Here is a 12,538-nt window from a genome sequence, read left to right as displayed (position 1 = left end):
TGCCCCCACAGGGGTCATGTGGCATTGAGATCTGTGCGCCACGTCTACCGCACCCTGACCAGCCATTGTTAACAGCATTTGTTCCAGGACGTGCAACAGAGGAATGACGTCGTTCATCCCATAGTCCTGCCGACTCACGAATAGCGTGGCCTCCTCAAAGGGCCTGAGCAAGCGGCAGGTGTCACGCATGAGCTGCCAATGGCTGACATCTAAGTTACACAGGGGAGTACCTTTATCCGCTTGTAACATCAGGAAATCGGTGATGGCCTTTCGCTGCTCGTAAAGGCGGTCTAACATGTGTAGGGTTGAATTCCACCTTGTTGCAACGTCGCAGATCAGGCGATGCTGTGGAATTCCGTTCTGCCGCTGCAGCTCAATGAGGGTGTTCTTTGCGGTGTAGGAATGGCTGAAATGCATGCACAGTTTACGTGACATTTTAAGGATGTCTTGCAGTGGGATGGTGGATTTTAGGAACCGCTTGACAACCAGATTGAACACGTGAGCCATGCATGGCGCATGGCACAACCTTCCTTGACGCAGAGCAGACACCATGTTCTTTCCGTTGTCAGTCAACATGGTTCCGATTTTTAGTTTGCGCGGAGACAGCCATCTGTCGATTTCTCTGTTCATTACACTCAGCAGTTCCTCCCCTGTGTGACTACGTTCGCCAAGGCATACCAGGTGCAGCACAGCGTGACACCGTTGCGCCCTGCACATGTGATATGCCGGTCGGGTAATGGGACTTGGCACGGGGGTGGCGGCTGAGGACACGGCGGAAAAAGAGGTGGTAGAGGCGGACATGCTTGCTGGACCAAGGACGTGCAAACGTGGAGGCAAAAGCGTCGTGACCTGTCCAAGTTGCTGGTGCGGCTGTGCCGGCACCACGTTCACCCAGTGGGCCGTAAATGACATGTACTGTCCCTGACCGTAGTTACAGCTCCACACGTCGGCGCTGCCGTGCACTTTGGCAGAGACCGACATGCTCAAAGACTGGCCCACCATCTCTTCTACATGTGAATGCAGGGCTGGCACTGCCTTTTGGGCAAAGAAATGACGGCTTGGCACTCTCCACCGCGGCGCGGCACAAGCCATCATTTCTCGGAAAGGTGCTGAGTCCACCAGTTGGAAAGGGAGGGACTGCAGCACCAGCAACTTGGACAGGAGGACGTTCAGCTTTTGCACCGTCGGGTGCGTGCTCGCAAACTGTTGTCTCTTGGATACGGATTCCAAGAAAGACTGTTGACGGAATCCGAGAAGAGGAGTAGCAGGAGAAGGAGCATCTGAACGAGCGGAAGATGCCAATGAGCGACAACTCCCCTCAGCAGAGGTGTTGGAGCCTTGACTGGCTGATAGAGGGCGATTGACGACGTCGGGTGACGGAGCAAGTAACGGAGCGGGTGATGGAGCGGGGGCTGGGGCAGGCAGAACCGCCGTATGTTTATCACGGTTTTCCCAGGCCACCGAATGGTGACGCTGCATATGCTGACGCAACGCTGTAGTCCCAACATGGGCCCCCTGGCCACGCTTGCATTTCTGGCCACATAGTCGACATACGGCTACGTTTACTTCCTCGGGCGGCTTGAGGAAAAATTGCCACACCACCGAGTAGGAAACTTTGCCCCCGCTACTCTTCACTGGCTGACTGCTACTTCCTCCGTGCGCACCGGCACCACTACTGGCCGTGGTGGTAGGCTGCAGTGGAGCTGGTGCTGTACTCCGTGGACGTTTGGCTCCACTGACACTGATGCGACCCTGCTGCTGTCTCCTGGGCAACCCACCGACTGTTTTGCTCGCTGCCAAGCTGCCACCCTCTTCTCCTGATGATGCGGAAGAAATTGCCTGATGACGACGAGGCTGCCAAGTGCGATCAACCTCCTCATCATCAAGTAGGGTCTCCGCCTCACTACTAGCCCCCTCGGCTGCGTCTGGGTCAGGAGACAGACCTGTCTCTAGACCGGCTACCGAGCCACTCTCCTCGCCAGTACTTGTTCGCTTGGCTGCTGAAAAGGCCGATGTCTCCCCCCGTTCCTGACCGCCCTCTGTTAGCTCTTCCTCACTGTACAGTGGGGCTGAGCCCACAGCATGCGATACTTCGCTTGGTGAGGGAACAGCAAAGGACAGGGGCAGGTAGAGGACACGTGATTTCAGTGGGCTTGGTCCCGGGCCATGCCAACTAACGGTTGTGTCTGACGTACCCACCGACCGTTGGCTGTAGGTGTCAGAGGTGACCTGGGAAGAGGAAGACGACCGAGCCAACCAATCAATGACGGCAGGGTTGTCGGTGGAGACACGACCGCTGGATGACACCGGGAGCACTGGCCTCTGGCTGCGAATACTGCTGCCTCGACCCCTTCCTCTGCTGCCACGTCTGCTCGCTCCTAAAACATTGCCTCCTCTGCCACTCCTCTGCATGTTGTCTGACATACTATTTAATTCAACGATTAGGTGTCCCTGAGTAACAATTCTCTGGCACTCAGTAACAATTCTGTCTGTCCCTGAGTATGAATTCTGTGGCCCTGAGTAACAATTCTGTGTCTGTGCGAGTAACAATTCTGTGTCTGTGCGAGTAACAATTCTGTGTCTGTGCAAGTAACAATTTTGTGTCTGTGCGAGTAACAATTCTCTGGCACTCAGTAACAATTCTGTCTGTCCCTGAGTAACAATTCTCTGGCACTCAGTAACAATTCTGTCTGTCCCTGAGTAACAATTCTCTGGCACTCAGTAACAATTCTGTCTGTCCCTGAGTATGAATTCTGTGGCCCTGAGTAACAATTCTGTGTCTGCGCGAGTAACAATTCTGTGTCTGTGCAAGTAACAATTTTGTGTCTGTGCGAGTAACAATTCTCTGGCACTCAGTAACAATTCTGTCTGTCCCTGAGTAACAATTCTCTGGCACTCAGTAACAATTCTGTCTGTCCCTGAGTAACAATTCTCTGGCACTCAGTAACAATTCTGTCTGTCCCTGAGTAACAATTCTCTGGCACTCAGTAACAATTCTGTCTGTCCCTGAGTAACAATTCTCTGGCACTCAGTAACAATTCTGTCTGTCCCTGAGTATGAATTCTGTGGCCCTGAGTAACAATTCTGTGTCTGTGCGAGTAACAATTCTGTGTCTGTGCAAGTAACAATTTTGTGTCTGTGCGAGTAACAATTCTCTGGCACTCAGTAACAATTCTGTCTGTCCCTGAGTAACAATTCTCTGGCACTCAGTAACAATTCTGTCTGTCCCTGAGTAACAATTCTCTGGCACTCAGTAACAATTCTGTCTGTCCCTGAGTATGAATTCTGTGGCCCTGAGTAACAATTCTGTGTCTGTGCGAGTAACAATTCTGTGTCTGTGCAAGTAACAATTTTGTGTCTGTGCGAGTAACAATTCTCTGGCACTCAGTAACAATTCTGTCTGTCCCTGAGTAACAATTCTCTGGCACTCAGTAACAATTCTGTCTGTCCCTGAGTAACAATTCTCTGGCACTCAGTAACAATTCTGTCTGTCCCTGAGTATGAATTCTGTGGCCCTGAGTAACAATTCTGTGTCTGTGCGAGTAACAATTCTGTGTCTGTGCAAGTAACAATTTTGTGTCTGTGCGAGTAACAATTCTCTGGCACTCAGTAACAATTCTGTCTGTCCCTGAGTAACAATTCTCTGGCACTCAGTAACAATTCTGTCTGTCCCTGAGTAACAATTCTCTGGCACTCAGTAACAATTCTGTCTGTCCCTGAGTAACAATTCTCTGGCACTCAGTAACAATTCTGTCTGTCCCTGAGTAACAATTCTCTGGCGCTCAGTAACAATTCTGTCTGTCCCTGAGTATGAATTCTGTGGCCCTGAGTAACAATTCTGTGTCTGTGCGAGTAACAATTCTGTGTCTGTGCAAGTAACAATTTTGTGTCTGTGCGAGTAACAATTCTCTGGCACTCAGTAACAATTCTGTCTGTCCCTGAGTAACAATTCTCTGGCACTCAGTAACAATTCTGTCTGTCCCTGAGTAACAATTCTCTGGCACTCAGTAACAATTCTGTCTGTCCCTGAGTATGAATTCTGTGGCCCTGAGTAACAATTCTGTGTCTGCGCGAGTAACAATTCTGTGTCTGTGCAAGTAACAATTTTGTGTCTGTGCGAGTAACAATTCTCTGGCACTCAGTAACAATTCTGTCTGTCCCTGAGTAACAATTCTCTGGCACTCAGTAACAATTCTGTCTGTCCCTGAGTAACAATTCTCTGGCACTCAGTAACAATTCTGTCTGTCCCTGAGTATGAATTCTGTGGCCCTGAGTAACAATTCTGTGTCTGTGCGAGTAACAATTCTGTGTCTGTGCAAGTAACAATTTTGTGTCTGTGCGAGTAACAATTCTCTGGCACTCAGTAACAATTCTGTCTGTCCCTGAGTAACAATTCTCTGGCACTCAGTAACAATTCTGTCTGTCCCTGAGTAACAATTCTCTGGCACTCAGTAACAATTCTGTCTGTCCCTGAGTATGAATTCTGTGGCCCTGAGTAACAATTCTGTGTCTGTGCGAGTAACAATTCTGTGTCTGTGCAAGTAACAATTTTGTGTCTGTGCGAGTAACAATTCTCTGGCACTCAGTAACAATTCTGTCTGTCCCTGAGTAACAATTCTCTGGCACTCAGTAACAATTCTGTCTGTCCCTGAGTAACAATTCTCTGGCACTCAGTAACAATTCTGTCTGTCCCTGAGTAACAATTCTCTGGCACTCAGTAACAATTCTGTCTGTCCCTGAGTAACAATTCTCTGGCGCTCAGTAACAATTCTGTCTGTCCCTGAGTATGAATTCTGTGGCCCTGAGTAACAATTCTGTGTCTGTGCGAGTAACAATTCTGTGTCTGTGCAAGTAACAATTTTGTGTCTGTGCGAGTAACAATTCTCTGGCACTCAGTAACAATTCTGTCTGTCCCTGAGTAACAATTCTCTGGCACTCAGTAACAATTCTGTCTGTCCCTGAGTAACAATTCTCTGGCACTCAGTAACAATTCTGTCTGTCCCTGAGTATGAATTCTGTGGCCCTGAGTAACAATTCTGTGTCTGCGCGAGTAACAATTCTGTGTCTGTGCAAGTAACAATTTTGTGTCTGTGCGAGTAACAATTCTCTGGCACTCAGTAACAATTCTGTCTGTCCCTGAGTAACAATTCTCTGGCACTCAGTAACAATTCTGTCTGTCCCTGAGTAACAATTCTCTGGCACTCAGTAACAATTCTGTCTGTCCCTGAGTAACAATTCTCTGGCACTCAGTAACAATTCTGTCTGTCCCTGAGTAACAATTCTCTGGCACTCAGTAACAATTCTGTCTGTCCCTGAGTAACAATTCTCTGGCACTCAGTAACAATTCTGTCTGTCCCTGAGTAACAATTCTGTCTGTCCCTGAGAATGAATTCTGTGGCCCTGAGTAAGAATTCTCTGGCACTCAGTAACAATTCTGTCTGTCCCTGAGTAACAATTCTCTGGCACTCAGTAACAATTCTGTCTGTCCCTGAGTAAAAATTCTGTGGCCCTAATAACGTTTCTGTGGCCCTAAGTAACAATTCTCTGGCACTGAGTAACAATTCTGTCTGTCCCTGAGTATGAATTCTGTGGCCCTAACTAGCGTTTCTTTGTCCCTAAATAACGATTCTGTGGCCCTCATTAACAAGTCTGTGTCCCTGAGTAATGGTTCTCTGTCCCTAAGTAACTTCTCTCTGTCCCCAATTCTCGTTTCTGTGGCCCTAACTCTGTCCCTGTCCCTAGTACAGAGCGGTCTGCCTCTGTTCAATGACTGCAGGCAAATGAAGATTTCCAAAATGGCCGCTATATATACCTCGACCATTACACAGTGCTGGCTGGCTGGCTGCTGATTGGCTGATGCGATCACATGTCGTTGAGGAATGCATTATGGGGCAGCGCGCCTTGTCTGCGCGCCTTCCCCGACATCCCCGCTCCGTCGCCGCACATGTCAGCCGCCATTTTCGGAAAAATTTCGATTCGCGCGTCCGAATTAGGCTGTTTTTCGGATTCGGCACGAATCGAAATTTTTCCGATATTCGACTCGAATTCCACTTCGGATACTTCGATTCGCTCATCTCTAATTATAACAAAGTGGAAGCAACTGGGAACAACAGCAACTCAACTACAAGTGGTAGGCCACATAAAATGAGTGGGGTCAGCGCATGCTGAAGCGCACAGTTTGCAGAAGTCTCCAACTGTCTGCATAGTCAATAGCTAAAGACCTTCAAACTTCGTGTGACCTTCAGATTAGCACAACAACAGTGAGTAAAGAGCTTCATGGAATGGGTTTCCATGCCCAAGCAGCTGCATCCAAGCCTTACATCACCAAGTGCAATGCAAAGCGTTGGATGCAGTGGTGTAAAGCACACCGCCACTGGACTCTAGAGGAGTAGAGACGTGTTCTCTGGAGTGACAAATCATGCTTCTCTGTCTGGCAATCTGATGGACCTGTCTGGCTTTGGCAGTTGCCAGGAGAACGGTACTTGCCTGACTACATTGTGCCAAGTGTAAAGTTTGGTAGAGTGGGGATTATGGTGTGGGGTTGTTTTTCAGGGGTTGGACTTGGCCCCTTAAGTTTGAGTGGAAGGAACTCTTAAGACATCAGCATACCAAGACATTGTGGACAATTTCATGCTCCCAACTTTGTGGGAAGAGTTTGGGGATGGCCCCTTCCTGTTCCAACATGACTGCGCACCAGTGCACAGAGCAAGGTCCATAAAGACATGGATGGGTGTGTCTGGGATGGAAGAACTTGATTGGCCTGCACAGAGTCCTGACCTCAACCCCATATAACACCTTTGGCATTAAATAGAGCAAAGTATATTAGTATAGTATATAAGCAGAGTATATTGAACCAGGCCTTCTCGTCTGATATCAGTGCTTGACCTCACAAATGTGCTTCTGGAAGAATGGTCAAACATTCCCATAGACAAACTTCTAAACTTTGTGGACAGCCTTCCCAGAAAAGTTGAAGCTGTTACAGCTAGAAAGGGTGGGAAAACTCAATATTGAACCTTATAGACTGGGATGCTACTAAAGTTCATGTGCGTGTAAAGGCAGACGCCCAATACTTTTGGGAATATAGTATATACAGTATATATATATATATATATATATATATATATACACACTTTTGGGTATAAGACACCCATATATGCTCTCACGTTCAGGAAAAGTACATTTTCACCCAAGATCTTTGTTGGGGGATTGAGACAGTGCACAGGAGTGATGGTGATGAGTTAAAGTGGAGCTATGACCTCTCATTTTAAAAAAAAAAGTACTGGAGTAAGCACACATCTGCCCTTAACATTTTCTGGAAATCCCGCAAAGTCCCACAAATACTTCTTGACCCTGCCAGTGAAGTACACATAATGCAGCTTCCTGTGATGGGGTTCCTGAATTCACAGCAGTGTTGCCATTCTCATGTAGGCTGTGCCTGCTTACACTACAGTGGGATGAAAATATATTCTAGGGGTGTGTGGCTATCAGGATTGTCACTGCTAATTCACAAGACTGTAGGTTGTCGACCAGCACCTAGCCAAACCTAGTCCTTCTCACTGCTATCTGGATTGACTGCACTGCCTCAGTTGCTGAAACCCTCCAACTGTGAGCTGGAATGTCTGGGAGGGGGAGCATGTGAGACACAAATGAAGGAGGATTTGGCTTATTCAAGAAAGCTAATGGTTTCTGGTTCACATATAACTGGAATTAGTACTTGTTTAGGTGGCATAGGGTACCTGCTACACAAAAGGTAGAGTATTTGTTTTTTGTGTAATTTTTGTGCTTTAATGCTTTTCTCTGAATCATAGCAATAACTGAGCAGACAGGGTAGCTGTATGAAAAACTCTGCATATGTGCAATGTAATTAGGCCTGAAGAAGACTCAGAGGAGGAGAACAATTAAAGTGGCTGTAAAGGCTGAAGGTTTTTTTACTTTCATGCATTCTATGCATGAAGGTAAAAAAACCTTCTGTGTGCACCAGCCCCCCCCTTCCTCCAGCCCTTCTAATAATTACCTGAGCCCCATCAGGAACCAGCAATGTGCACAAGAGCCTCTGCCCTCCAGGGACTTTCCTTCCTCATTGGCTAAGACAGCAGCGGGAGCCATTGGGTGCCATTGCTGTTGATAACAGCCAGTGAGCCAATGAGGAGAGAAGGGAGGCGGAGCTAAGCCTCGGCTTCATGTCTGAATGGACACACATAGCAGTAGCTTGGGAGCGAACCTGCTTGGGTGCCGCCATAGCAAACTGCTTGCTCTGGGGGCACTTGACAGGAGGGAGGGGCCAGGAGAGCCGGAATGGGACACTAGAAGTGCACCATTGCACAGAGAAGGTTAGTATGATATGCTTGTTTGGGTTTTTTTAATTGTCTTTAATATCACTTTAAACATAAACAGTTTTCATTGGGAAGCACAGCTAACCACCTCCTCACAACAATACATATGTAACAAACACATAATAATATTTAGAAAATTATAAAATGCATGCTCTGAAATTCTATCTAGTGGCTTCTGATCACTACTGTGGCAAGTAAAATATATGTTAAATAACCAACTTTATAGTTTAACCATTTAAATCACAAACCAAAGGCTTAGCAATAAATCCCAAGCTCCAAACCACTTAAAACCAGATCAAAATCTAAAAATCACACTGTCTACTCACCTTATGAGTGACATTACCGCCACAAAGGTTACCACAACACTCCAGGAGCAAGGACAAGATGCTCGCTTGGTGACATCAAAGTGATGAAAGAGGATGATGATGATGGCAAACAAATATCAACCTTTTGATGTTCATTTGTTAGTAATTTTCCATCCAAAACTTTGAAGTCACAGATCTGCAGAGTTTGGACTTTTCCTCATCAACTTGACCCTTTGTAGATTTTCCCTAATAACACACACTGCACCTGCAAATAGAAACTTAGAGGTAGAAAAATGAAAGCACAGACTAAATACATTATATATGTTAAAAAGATATACCTTTTTTCATTTAAATTTATTTTATTAAAATTTAAGAAAAAGGCAAAAAAATATAAAAATTCCTAGCCCGGATCCAGCAGACTAGGCATACAACATATGCCATTACATTACCAACTTCCCTCTTATCAAAAAAGGGAGTGTTACATAAAAAACTGGATTAAAAATTTGTGTAAATTTGTGTAAATGGAAATAATTTCATTTAAGCAAAGGTCTGTCAGGCCCATGGAACCACATCGTTAAATACTGTGTCCCTTTTATTAGCGGTAGTGGTGGTTGTGCCAACTAAGGCAAACCTATAGTTGGGAAAGGTGAGAGTGAACAATGAAGGCTGTCCCATGGCAAATTTCCCCAGATAGAGGGGAGGGAGAACAGTGAACGGCCATTTGCTGATCTCTCCTACCTTCCCAGAAGCAATGTGTTTAATGTCACTTCTACTTTCTGTTGTCACTTTCCACAGCTAATTGAGTGTGATCTATGCTCCATTAGCTTCAATGACAGGCAGACGAGAAATTAGGGGTCATTAAAAAGAACCTGTCACAACAACATTATATCACAGAGGGGACATTCACGGTTCATTATTCACAATTAACTCTAAACTGATGACTTGCAAGGGCTTTTAAATAATTTACTATGAAAATTTTAGGGTACTGAAGTTTGTTGTGGTTTCATGGGCGTACACAATTTTAAAATGCTATAGGTATGTACAGTATAATTACGAATATATGGAAAATTGTTGGTTGGGCCATCTAAATCCTTTTCAATCGTACCGACAAGTAATCGGTGAGGGGACAAGATGAGGAGGCTGTTAGGGAGGGGAAGAGGATCAGGATTAAGAAGAAAAAAGGGAGGTAAAAGGACCATGGCCTAGCCAAACCTATGGCACGTCTGCTTTTAAAGTGGCTGTTCTCACGTCTCATAGCATAGGTTTTCCAGGGTGATCTTCCTTACTTTCTAGAGGACACCGAGCCTTCACTATTTCTCTAAAGCCTCCTTCACAGGGACATACTACAGCATATGCCCATGTGAGGCCATGTTTATCCGCACAGGGATTCACAAATGGTCTGTGCAAAACCTTTTTGTTTCGTTTTGGATAGAGTAGAGAGGGATTAGATCACCTATTAGGTTTTTATTGCTGCCTGTGCCGCCATTATTGAGATTCGCCCTTTCTATTTGTCCTGTTTACCGTTATCATTGAAAGTGAAAGTAAAAGAAAATTGCACATTTTGGGTTATCCCCAGAACAGGAATAAAGGGGAAATCTTCCAATGGGGACACTAGCTCTGGGGACAACAAAATTTCCTCTTGCTTCCTCTTTTGGCTATGGGACAGAAAGTTAAATCTTCCTAATGGGACAAAGATGGCAATAAAACTGGTAGGGGTTATAACCCTCCCTTACCCTATCCAAGATAAAAACAAAATACCTTTAGTTCTAAGTTAAGTCACCCCATGGCCTTTTTCATTTTTTGTTTTCCTTTTCAACAGCAAGATTTGTTCAGGGAGATCTCCTCTTAATGGCTTCAGCTAGTAAATAACTAGGAGGACACAAGTACAGAAATCTTGCTGCTAAAAGATGGACTGACCTTTTAAACAAATTACAAATAATCTATATTTGTTTAGCCAACAAAGTAACCGTATTCACCACATGTAGGAGTTTTAACTCCTGTATTATTTACTTAAAAATGTCCAGAGGAGGTTGAAAAATAACAAAGTGATGATATATTTATAATGTATTAATATTGCCTTTACAGGTGCAAGGATTAAATCACAGAGGACATCTTTACACCATCAGCACTTTGTCTCTCTCAAAGCTTTTTGCGGTCTGGGCTTGCTGTTCTTAATCACAGTAGCCAGGAAGCCCTTATCCCAAAAAGAATTTGCGAGGGAGGAATATCTTCAAATACAATGAAGCTGGAAGCTATAGCAATGCAGTGCTATGATGTGTACTATTACTCTCTCAATAAGGGATAAGTATTTAGAGACTTGTGTGCGCCATCTATTCTGTATGTGAAACCTGGTGTCAGCATACTTGTGTTAGGAATTATTATTGTTATAAGGCAAGATTGTTATATAGGAAAATTACATCATATTCATTTTGTATTAGGTTGTAACTTTGTGATAAGCCAAGCATGACCAAATAGCTGGGGAGGGCATTTATTCACTGTAGATACTATTACAATATAATAATAATACACATTTCAGCCTAATCAATATATCTTCCTGTCTGGAATAAGAATATAAAGGATTGGATTTGTTTTTATTATTTTCCCTTCTACATGTTGATTGAATGATCTATACAAACAGGAATTTAAAGTCACACTAAACTCTGGTCTGAAAAAAAATATAATTTATTCAAGTGTGTTCATAACTCAAAAGGTACCTTCTAAAGCTCCCAACATCCTGTATATCTCCAAATGTATTTATTTATTTATTTATATTGCTGTTCCTGTCTGAGGGTGGCTATGTGCATTCTCCATGATTCTGCAATATATACAAACATAGCCACCCTGTCTTGCTCACTCCTAAAAAGCAATATGGACTATGGGACTTTCAAATTTGTAGCATGCATAGAGCACAGCATATGACTGCAATTTATGTGCACTGCTCGTTCCAAATTAATGGAAGTGAGGGGGGAAAGGAGAAGTTCAGGAACTTATGGAGGATATTACAAGGAAGCAAACACAATAAGAAACAATTTAATGAAAAACAGATTACATGGCTAATAAGTAATGGATGTGTATGAATTATTTTTAGGGAATTAGGGTATCATTTAGTGTCCCTTTAAGACTATAGGCTAGCAGGTGTATTATAATATTACTTACAAAATTACAATAAGATAACATAGAACACTTGTATATATAATCATGTTTTTAAAATTATTTTTGAAATAAAGAAAGAAAAAAAAGAACTTTTTAAAAAAAAAATTTGATATCTGTACTGACTGTTACTTAGTTGCCTTAAATGTCTTATATTGAAGTCATTTTGTTATAAATAAACTATTGTGGCTGTCCTGACATGTCTACCTAATTTTTTATTTTTGCTGACACTTGTAGTGTTCACTCCCAAAGGAGCTGCTTGGTAATTTGGGTTCTCTGTTTTGCATCTCGATTCCAATAACACCCTCAGCCCCTCTGACACACCTGGTTCAGTGAAATTCACTGCAAGCACCTATAAGAACATGTGTATAGATACCTTTAACTTGGCTGTGAATTAGTACCAGGAAATAGACGCAAGACCGATTAGTAATAAATTAACTCAATGTATTGGTATGGGTTAGAGTAAATGATGGTAAGAACATAAATCCGCTTGCAAAGGGTAGACTCAGACACAGTCTGCTAGACAATGTAATTGCCAAAGTAACTTAGAACAGATTTCTATACCACTACACTGTAATCAACCCATGAATCAGCAAGTGCTGAAGTGCAATAAGCAGTTCATATAAAAATTAACTGCAGTGTGTATAAGAACACTGTAACTGGTTTGGAGTGCACTCTAAGGGAATGGTTAAGTTACAGTCCAATGTCCCCTGAGAGGTTCTTCCCAACATAAACAATAGGTCAAGGTCT

At 44.0% G+C, this 12,538-nt stretch overlaps 1 long non-coding RNA gene across 1 annotated transcript in view; it reads left to right on the top strand.

The window, feature by feature from the left end:
* The window catches only part of LOC149462437 (uncharacterized), a 56,075-nt gene extending 44,089 nt beyond the window's left edge, over positions 1-11,986 (top strand). Inside the window, exon 4 of the long non-coding RNA XR_016312660.1 lies at positions 10,724-11,986. This is a non-coding gene — a long non-coding RNA (uncharacterized LOC149462437). The remainder of the gene's footprint in view (positions 1-10,723) is intronic.
* The last annotated feature ends 552 nt before the right edge of the window (positions 11,987-12,538 follow it).

The sequence above is a fragment of the Staurois parvus genome, unplaced genomic scaffold (assembly GCF_062004578.1).
Source record: "Staurois parvus isolate SC_StPar_1 unplaced genomic scaffold, SC_StPar_1.0 ptg000175l, whole genome shotgun sequence".
Taxonomy (NCBI): Eukaryota; Metazoa; Chordata; class Amphibia; order Anura; family Ranidae; genus Staurois; species Staurois parvus.
This window is presented reverse-complemented; position numbering and strand designations above follow the sequence as displayed.